The sequence below is a fragment of the Cornus florida genome, unplaced genomic scaffold (genome assembly GCF_030987335.1).
Source record: "Cornus florida cultivar Cherokee Brave unplaced genomic scaffold, ASM3098733v1 CherokeeBrave_3.0.0_Hap2_Chr09, whole genome shotgun sequence".
Classification (NCBI taxonomy): Eukaryota; Viridiplantae; Streptophyta; class Magnoliopsida; order Cornales; family Cornaceae; genus Cornus; species Cornus florida.
The window spans coordinates 36,794,579-36,803,171 of NW_026775579.1; positions in this window are offsets into that span (position 1 = coordinate 36,794,579).

Sequence of the window (8,593 nt, forward strand, 5' to 3'; positions counted from 1 at the left end):
TTACATACACAAAAATATATTGTACCAATAATGACACATAGGCTATCCCCACATCCAAAAAAGGCAATAGAGATTAGAGAGAAAAAGAGAAGTTTCACCATGATTTAATTATACACCATGATTACATTTTACCTCAATTAACATGTCAGTCTGTCACCATGGCCCAATGGGCTTCCTCTTGCAACACTGGATTGAGAATCACTTTAATCCAATGATTACAAAGGAGAGTTCACCATGAAGGCTCTCCAGAGATGGGTTTTTATATCACAAATCGAAATCATGTTTCGGTTATAAACATGCAGGCTCAAGACTTGTTGAACCATCCTAATGAGGCTGCCAAATATTAGACTTGAGCAATTGGGTTTTGGGCCGAACACTCCCAACTTGTAGCCCAAGTTCTGTTACAGATTATTACTTTTCACAAACTAATTTATTCTCCAACAAAAATCACACCTATCACAATAATTAATCAAAGGAAATATTTTTTTTTAATTATTTTTTTTTACATATTTAGTCGAATGCAAATATATAAGCACACACACATATATAATTGTTACATTTAATAAAAAGAAAAAATTTAAAAATAAAATAGAATAATTACTAAAATAAAGTAGTAGAAAATCTAACTTCATGTAGAGAGGCATGCAACAAACACTTAGTCTTAAAGTTCATAGCACTCCCCGCTTGAAGGTGTGGATGGTCAACTCCAAAATATAACCCAAATCAGCTCTCAGTAGCCCTTAAATTACCTCAAAGATAGGTAAAATATATTAAAGAATAAAAGGAAATATAAGCCACCAAAGATTGTAGTTAGGGATGGCAAAAGTCCCCGCCCCGCCCTACCTTGTTTTGGGGCGATTTTGGGAAACTGATTATATAAATAAGGACAGGGATGGGGGTTGCTTTGAAAAATCCGACGGGTTTTGGGGTAGTTATGGGGGTGAAAAATTAAACAGGAATGGGGATGCGTAATGTGATCCCCTCCCCAAACAACCCTATTGTCATCCCTAGTTGTAGTCTAGCGCACTTTGTTTCTTTTCAAAGTAAAAAGTTGATAGTTCAAGTCCCACTGGGAGCAAGTGAGTGTGTGAGTTTGTGTTTTTTATCAAGATAATAGTAATAAAGAAAATATAGAGAAAAAAGAGCTTCTGATATTGAGTATAGTTTAGATGTAGTATTCACCTTTAAAATAATCAGTTTAGATGTAGAACTCTTGTCCTTGAAGACGAACCACCAAAAGTAAGAAAAATGGTTAGAACATAAATGGACTTTAAGACCATTAAAGTAAGTAACAAAATGTGAGAATAGGGCGCAAAATGTGAGAATTGGGCCATCCAAGAATAGGCCCTTACATTTACTCATAAATAGATGATCCAGGCTGCTAAGGTTGGACCAGCCAACACTTGGCTCAATTAATATATGAACTTTTAAAACTTTGAAAAGTTTTACTATGTGGCCGAAAAAGACTTTGTAGCCCTTTTATATTCAACAAGTCCAGTGGTCCCCATGCTTCCTATTCTTTTCCTTCTTTGTTGCATTTTTTAATCCTTATGCGGGTTATTAGCCTTAGTGAGGCTTTTCTCCTCTCTCTAAGGTTGGCTTTCTTTCCTCAATCAGAGTCAATGCTTGAGCCTTTGCCTAGGAGTTTGGTACTTGGCTGAATGGGCTTCTTCCTTCCGCTTTTCATCTCCCTCTGGGCTTTCTTCTTTGGCATGAATACATGATATGTTATTGTGTATAATATAGTCCATTGATGCACCCACTGACAATAATCCACCCCCCACGCCAAGCAACCAAATCCAAATTCTTTTTCCTGAGTTGGTAGAAGGGGTTTTCAGAAATTAACCCTTATTATAATTACTATTATGAGGATGGTTTATTTGAATTTTTTTTCTTGAGTTGGTAGTGTATCAAGGTGATATTAAAACTTAATATTGAGTTATGGGTTTTTAATATATCTTGTGTTCTTTTGCTATTGTGTTGATTCAACAAGATTGAGTTTCATTAATTTCTATGTTGAACTAGCACAAATCACAAAACACATACACACACACACACACACATACATATATATATAAAAGTGAAGAAATTTTGAACTTTTAATTAAAGATTGAACAAATTCAAAGAGAAAGAAGAAGAGATCGGAATGGGAAAAATAGAATACCAGAGCAAGCTTGCGATAAGCTGTAAGTTGGAGGAGGAGGCATCGCTAAGAATTTCAAGAACGGAGTAGTAGCAAGATCCGTTGGATTCTCCTCCCTCTCGATCCATGGTGTTCTCTTTCCTTGAGCCAAGATAGGAGGAGTATGATGGTGGGTGGTGATTAGGAGGAGAGAGACAGAGAGGGTATGGTGTGGTGGGTTAGAGAGAGAGAGGGTATGGTGGGTTAGAGAAAATGTTATTTTGGTCTTCAAAATTTAGTTTATAGGGTTATATTTGTAATTTATAAGTTTTTTGTATTTGTTGACTAAGTCAAAGGTTAAAATGGTTATTTTTTCGGGTAGAAGGGTGTGTATGATGACTTTTGAAACTTCAAGGGGTGTCAATGTAAACTAATACGTTGACCCAAATCTCAGGGGGTGTGAGTGTAATTTACCCTAATATATATATATATACTAGAAATGTGCACGTGCGTGAAATTTAATTTGTATCAAAATTAAAAATTTATTTTTTGAACTTCAAAATTTGTCTTTTTGGGTAAACAACTTCAAAGTTCAAATAAAAAAAAAAAAATTTTTGATAATTAATAAGTTTTAATATAATTAAACAATGTTGAAAAACTTATCTAAGTATGATTTTATTCTAATTGTCAGACAAATTAATCATGACATATATATTTGGGATGACTTTGGAGGATAATTAATGCTCCGTGTATCAACTGATTTCGGAGAAGTCAAAACTGAATTCACAATGAAGAAGGTCAATAATTTATCGAGAAATTTTTAACAAAAACATTAAAAAAGTACACACAAGAATGGTACGCACAAGAACACATGAACTTCAACGTCATTGATCCTCTCAACTACAGCTCTCTTTATCTAGTCCTCTCTCGCTCTAAACAAAAAAAGTTAACCTAATTTACGTAATGATTTTAAGGAGGCTTAATAAAAACAGGAGCGCGTACATATATAGTCACCGTCTATCTTTCTTTGGTTGCAAGTTTTTCGAATTGTAATTGTCTCAACACTAAATTTTATTTATTTTTTGGTTAAGAAATTTGAGAGTACTATTGTGTAGATACAAAATAGATCTCTTTTAGAAAATAAATATATTTTACCAAATATAACCATAAGATCTATAACTTGTCCACTCACATAGTCACTTGTGATCATATAATTGGACCACGATCTCTTTTATGATATTAAATTAAGCACGAAATTGTTGTTACGACTGTACAAGTTTTATGTTATTTTACGATGATATTTTCATTTAAAAAATCATACCAATATATATATATACTAAAAATGTGCATGTGCATTGCACGTGCGTAATATTTATTTTATATCAAAATTATAAATTTATTTTTTGAACTTTAAATTTATCTTTTCCTATTTTTTGAAGCTACCAAATCGGATAAACAACTTATGGGGGATGGACTGACCAAGGTTGGTGTAAATATATTACCTCCTACCAGGTTTTGAAGACACTTCCATATTAAAGCAGACACATTTTAAGCCAGGATGATGCTTTCTATTGTGTTTTTTCATTTTCGACTCGTATTTGAATATCATATCTAAGTAGTACACACACCAATATATATATAAACACATACATATATATATATATATATAAGTGAAAATTTTTGAACTTTGAATTAAAGATTGAACAAATTCAAAGAGAAATAAGAGGAGATCGGAATGGGAAAAATAGAATACCAGAGCAAGCTTGCGATAAGCTGTACGAATGTTGGAGGAGGAGTCATCGCTACAAATTCCAAGGACGGAGTAGTAGTAAGATCCGTTGGATCCTCCTCTCTCTCGATCCATAACATCCTCTTTCCTTGAGCCAAGATAGGAAAATTATGGTGGTGAGTGGTGTTAGGGAGAAGAGAGACGGGTATGGTGTGGTGGGTTAGAGAGAGAGGGTATGGTGGGTTAGAGAGAAGGTTATTTTAGTTTTCAAAATTTAGTTTACAAGGTTATATTTGTAATTTATAAGTTTTTTGTATTTGTTGCCTAAGGGCTCGTCTGGTATAGCCTTTACTTCTGCTTTTATGTAAAAGAAAAAGAGAAGTAAAAGTTATCACTTTTATTGACTTACGTGTTAGTGTTTGGGAATTGCATTTTAGAAGAGCTTTCAATACAATAAGAGTTTTTCTATCTGGTTTGGCAAAATATTTATTGAAACACTTATACTACTAAATTAACTATTTTGCCCTTAGAGTGTTTATTTTTTTGAACCATTGGATAACGTAAACTAGCTTACATGTTTTATATACACAACTCTTTTTTAAACACTTACAAAGAAACCAAAACTTCAAAATTGTGATATTATATTTTTATTTTGTTTTATCATTATATCAATTCATGAAATTTAAATGCGTGCGCAAGGGTAGAAGCATTTCTTCACCTACATTTCATATAAGTAAATAAAGGCCTCAAAAATCAGTTGATAATTTTTTTTTTATGTCTTTAACATACTTGTGAAATTTTATAGGAAGTAAATATACTCTAAAACTTTTCATGTACCACTAACTAACAAAATATACAATTTACAAAGTTACTGAAGTAGCACAATATGTCATTGTTGAATCACAATCTTCCAAATTGGTATACTCTATTAACAAGGTAATCTTCTTTATATTCCAAAAATTATAGTGTGTCATCAGCACATGGAAGGTTTGCTTTCAATTTTCCAAGCCTAAAAATTGCAATCCATCCATACTAAATTTCCCTAGTTCACAATTCCATATTAGAAAGTCAACAGAACATGCAACCTCACCATCTTAATTCAAGGAACTTCACAGAATTTAGAACAATAGAATGAACAAGGGAAGGAATAGTACTAAAAAGTGAAGGAAAAAAAAAACCACCCCATCATAAAGAAAATCTGTCATTCCAAAACCTAACAATAACAAGCACAGCATCTAAAAGTAGGCAAAATTAAATATAATGAGGGGGAAAAAATGAAGAAGAAGAAATTGAAACCCTAATGAATGCTCCATCTAGAATAAGTATCATGTGAAAACTTGGTGGAATGAAAAATAGACAAAAAATAAAAATAATAATAATAATAAATTGAAACTTCTCATAAAAGATGAATAATTTGTGATTTTGGCATCAACAAGCAAGGAAACTGGACTTAAATTGCATCAATTTGTTAGGAAACACTATCTCCAGATAGAATAATCTCATAGACTATACTTGACAGATTAAAAAAAAATTGCTAGCCTTTGCTCTAAAGACGATGAAAATTAATAAGCAGCAATTCCCCTTTTCTCTCCACACTACTAGCTTCGACTTCGAAATTTATTGCATCAACAAAGAATAACAGAAATTTTACCATTAAACCGCCATATTTGCTTCTGGTACAAATCATTACGGAAAATATCACAAACCAATAATATTGTATTTCTTGAATTGTTCATACCCAAAATTGAATAACAAACACAACCCAAGGAAAAAAAATCACAAGCCTTGAATATAAGATAGGTCTATATCATATAGTATTGCTGCAGTCGTCAGGAGGAAAGAGTTAAATGTGAGCAGAAACCCTAGAAGACAAGAGTCGCCAAATGGTAGGAATATTTATTTGGGATACGTTGGGAACAAACAATATTTTACATAAAAAACATAGGGTATTATGGGAATTATAAAAATTTCATTAAAACAAGAGACGGTTTCCCGTGTCAATATGGAAGAGTGTTTTGGGAAAGCTACCCTCCCTCAGCTTCAATCAAATGCTCTTCCGCAGACTTAAAGCTCTTCCACATTGTAATCCAAACGCGGCAAAAAATAGCTTTTGAGTCCTAAAAGCCAAAAGCGGCTTTCGAAAAGCCAATCCAAACGGGCCCTAAGTCAAAGATTAAAAATGGTCATTTTTCCCAGTAGAGGGGTGTGTACGATGATTTTTGAAACCTCAAGGGGTGTCAATGTAAACTAATGCATTGACCGTCTGTTGAGTGGCGTTGACCAAAACCTAGGTGTGAGCTAAATTTACCCTAATATATATATACCCCAATATATATATATAAGAAATGTGCACGTGCATTGCACGTGCGTGATTGGCTCAACACTAAATTTTATTTTATTTTTGGTTAAGAAGTTTGAAAGTACTATTGTGTAGATACAAAATAGATCTCCATTAGGAAATAAATATCTTTTACCAGGTATAACCCTAAGGTCCATAATTTGTCCACTCACATAGCCACATGTGATCATATAATTGGATCACGATTTCCTTTATGATATTAAATTAAGTACGAAATTATTGTCACGACTGCATAAGTTTTATATTATTTTATGACAATATTTTCATTTTTAAAATTTTTAAAACAAAACAAAAAAAAAATTCATACCAATATTGTTACCCAAGAATTGACTCTAGAGGGGGGAGTGAATAGAGTCAATGACCAATTTTCGCAAATTATAGAAGTACAATTTCTAATCAACAGTATAACCAATTATGTAATAAACAAGATATGAAAGTAATCAATTTAGCATAACTGTAAAAGAGATAAGGGAAGAGAAATTGCAAACAATAACACGGCGATTTTTGCGAGGTTCGGAAACTCAACTCCTCGGCTCAAGATCCCTCTTAAGACTTCCCAAATTCCTTAGAGCTTCTCCTTAATGGTGGAGAGCAAACCTTCAATTGAAGTAAGACCTTGCTTCTCTTTCTTGCTAGGAGAACACCCTTCTCTTAGGCTTCCTTTTGGGTCACACCAACCCTTTACAGTATCCTTGCTAAGAGACCACCTCTTTTAGTTTTACATAGGCCACACCAGCCCTTACAATTTCTTTGCTCAGAGAAACTCTTCCTCCTAAGCTTACAGCAGATTTGTAGATAGAATTTGTAGTACAAGAAATCCTCTCAAGAACTGATACAAATCAAACCTCACAATAGAGTATATATGAAATCAAGTGAAGCTCAAACTCTAAGTATGAAATGTATGAGAGATGATGAGGAAAATACAGAATAAAAGCTCTGATGAAATACTAGAACAAAAGTTCAGCAAAGGCGCACTAAATGCTCTCTGAAGTTCACTCTGATTCAACTATGGAAGCATGTATATGAGATAAAGATCGATGTCTGAACAGAGGCTCTATGAGTGAGTATAACCAGAACAAAAGCTCTGTATAATGGTATAGCCAAAAGCTCTCTTTGATGCACTTGAATGAATGTTCTTGAATGCTCTCTCAAGTAGTATAATAGAGCAAAAACTCTATGAAGATTAAAACAAGAGCAACAACCCTTTTATTCTTTACTGGAATCTCTCAAGATAGAATAAGAGTGAAATGAGAGAGATGAAGAGAAGATTGAGAACAAAGGCTCTCTTTGCAATGTAATATGATGTCTCTTAAAATCGTGTATTCTTTTCAGATAAGCCCTCTATATATATAAAGAAATTCATAGCTCAATATAGCTGTTAGAAGTGGTTAGAGGAAATAAATGCAGAAAAATTGCCGTTGTAATTCGAAACCCTCAAAGGAGCTAGCTCTTTGCAAAAGCGGAGGCGGCTCAATTTCAAATGGAGGCGGCTCCAGTAAAAAAGTGGAGTAGGCTCTTTTTCTGAAATGGAGACGGCTCAATAGAAAAATGGAGCCTTCTTTAGTTTTGTAGAGCCTTATTTACTTTCCTGAGCCTTCTCTAATTTTGTAAAGCCTTATCTAGTTTTTCATTGAGCCTTCTCTACTTTCCTGAGCCGTCTCTAATTTTTTAGAGCCTTCTCTAGTTTTTGAGAGAGCTGGCTCTATTTCTTATAGAGGCTGCTCTTGCTTCATAAAGGTTGCTGCTAAATTGGACAGAAGAAAGTGCATGACTTCAAATGGACATAACTCAGTCCATGAAACTCCAAATGAGGTGAAATTTGAGTTTAAATTTATTGTCTTGAAGTCCGCTATCTAAAACCACCAGCCTTGCTCAAAAATTTTAACCATAGAAAAAGTTATGGCTATTTAAGTGCAACCTGGTCAAAATTTTCGCAGAGCAGAATTAGGTATTTGTTGAACTCATATATCAGTCATTTTTAATCCAAATTAGGTGAAATTTGAGTCTAAACTCAAGGGCTCGAAGTCAGCCTTCCAATGCCACTAATCTTGTGTAAAAATTCCAACTACACAAATAGTTATAGCAGTTTTAGTGCAAGATGGTCTGAAATTTTCTAGGCTGAAAATAGCTTCTTTTGAGATATCCATCTTTCTAGCACCTAGGACTTTGATGAATGATTCAATTAAGTTCAAGGCCTATTTCTAAGAGTCTAGGGACATATGAAGATGATAAATTTCAAGTGCATTGTGTCCTAGAGTCATTTACTAGATTTTGGCAACAAAGGTTTTAAAGATGTAAAATTAATTCAATGCCTTTTCCTTTTCTTTTTAGAGACCAAAATAAATATAATGATTAATGCGCATGGTCCTAGAATTTCTAGCTT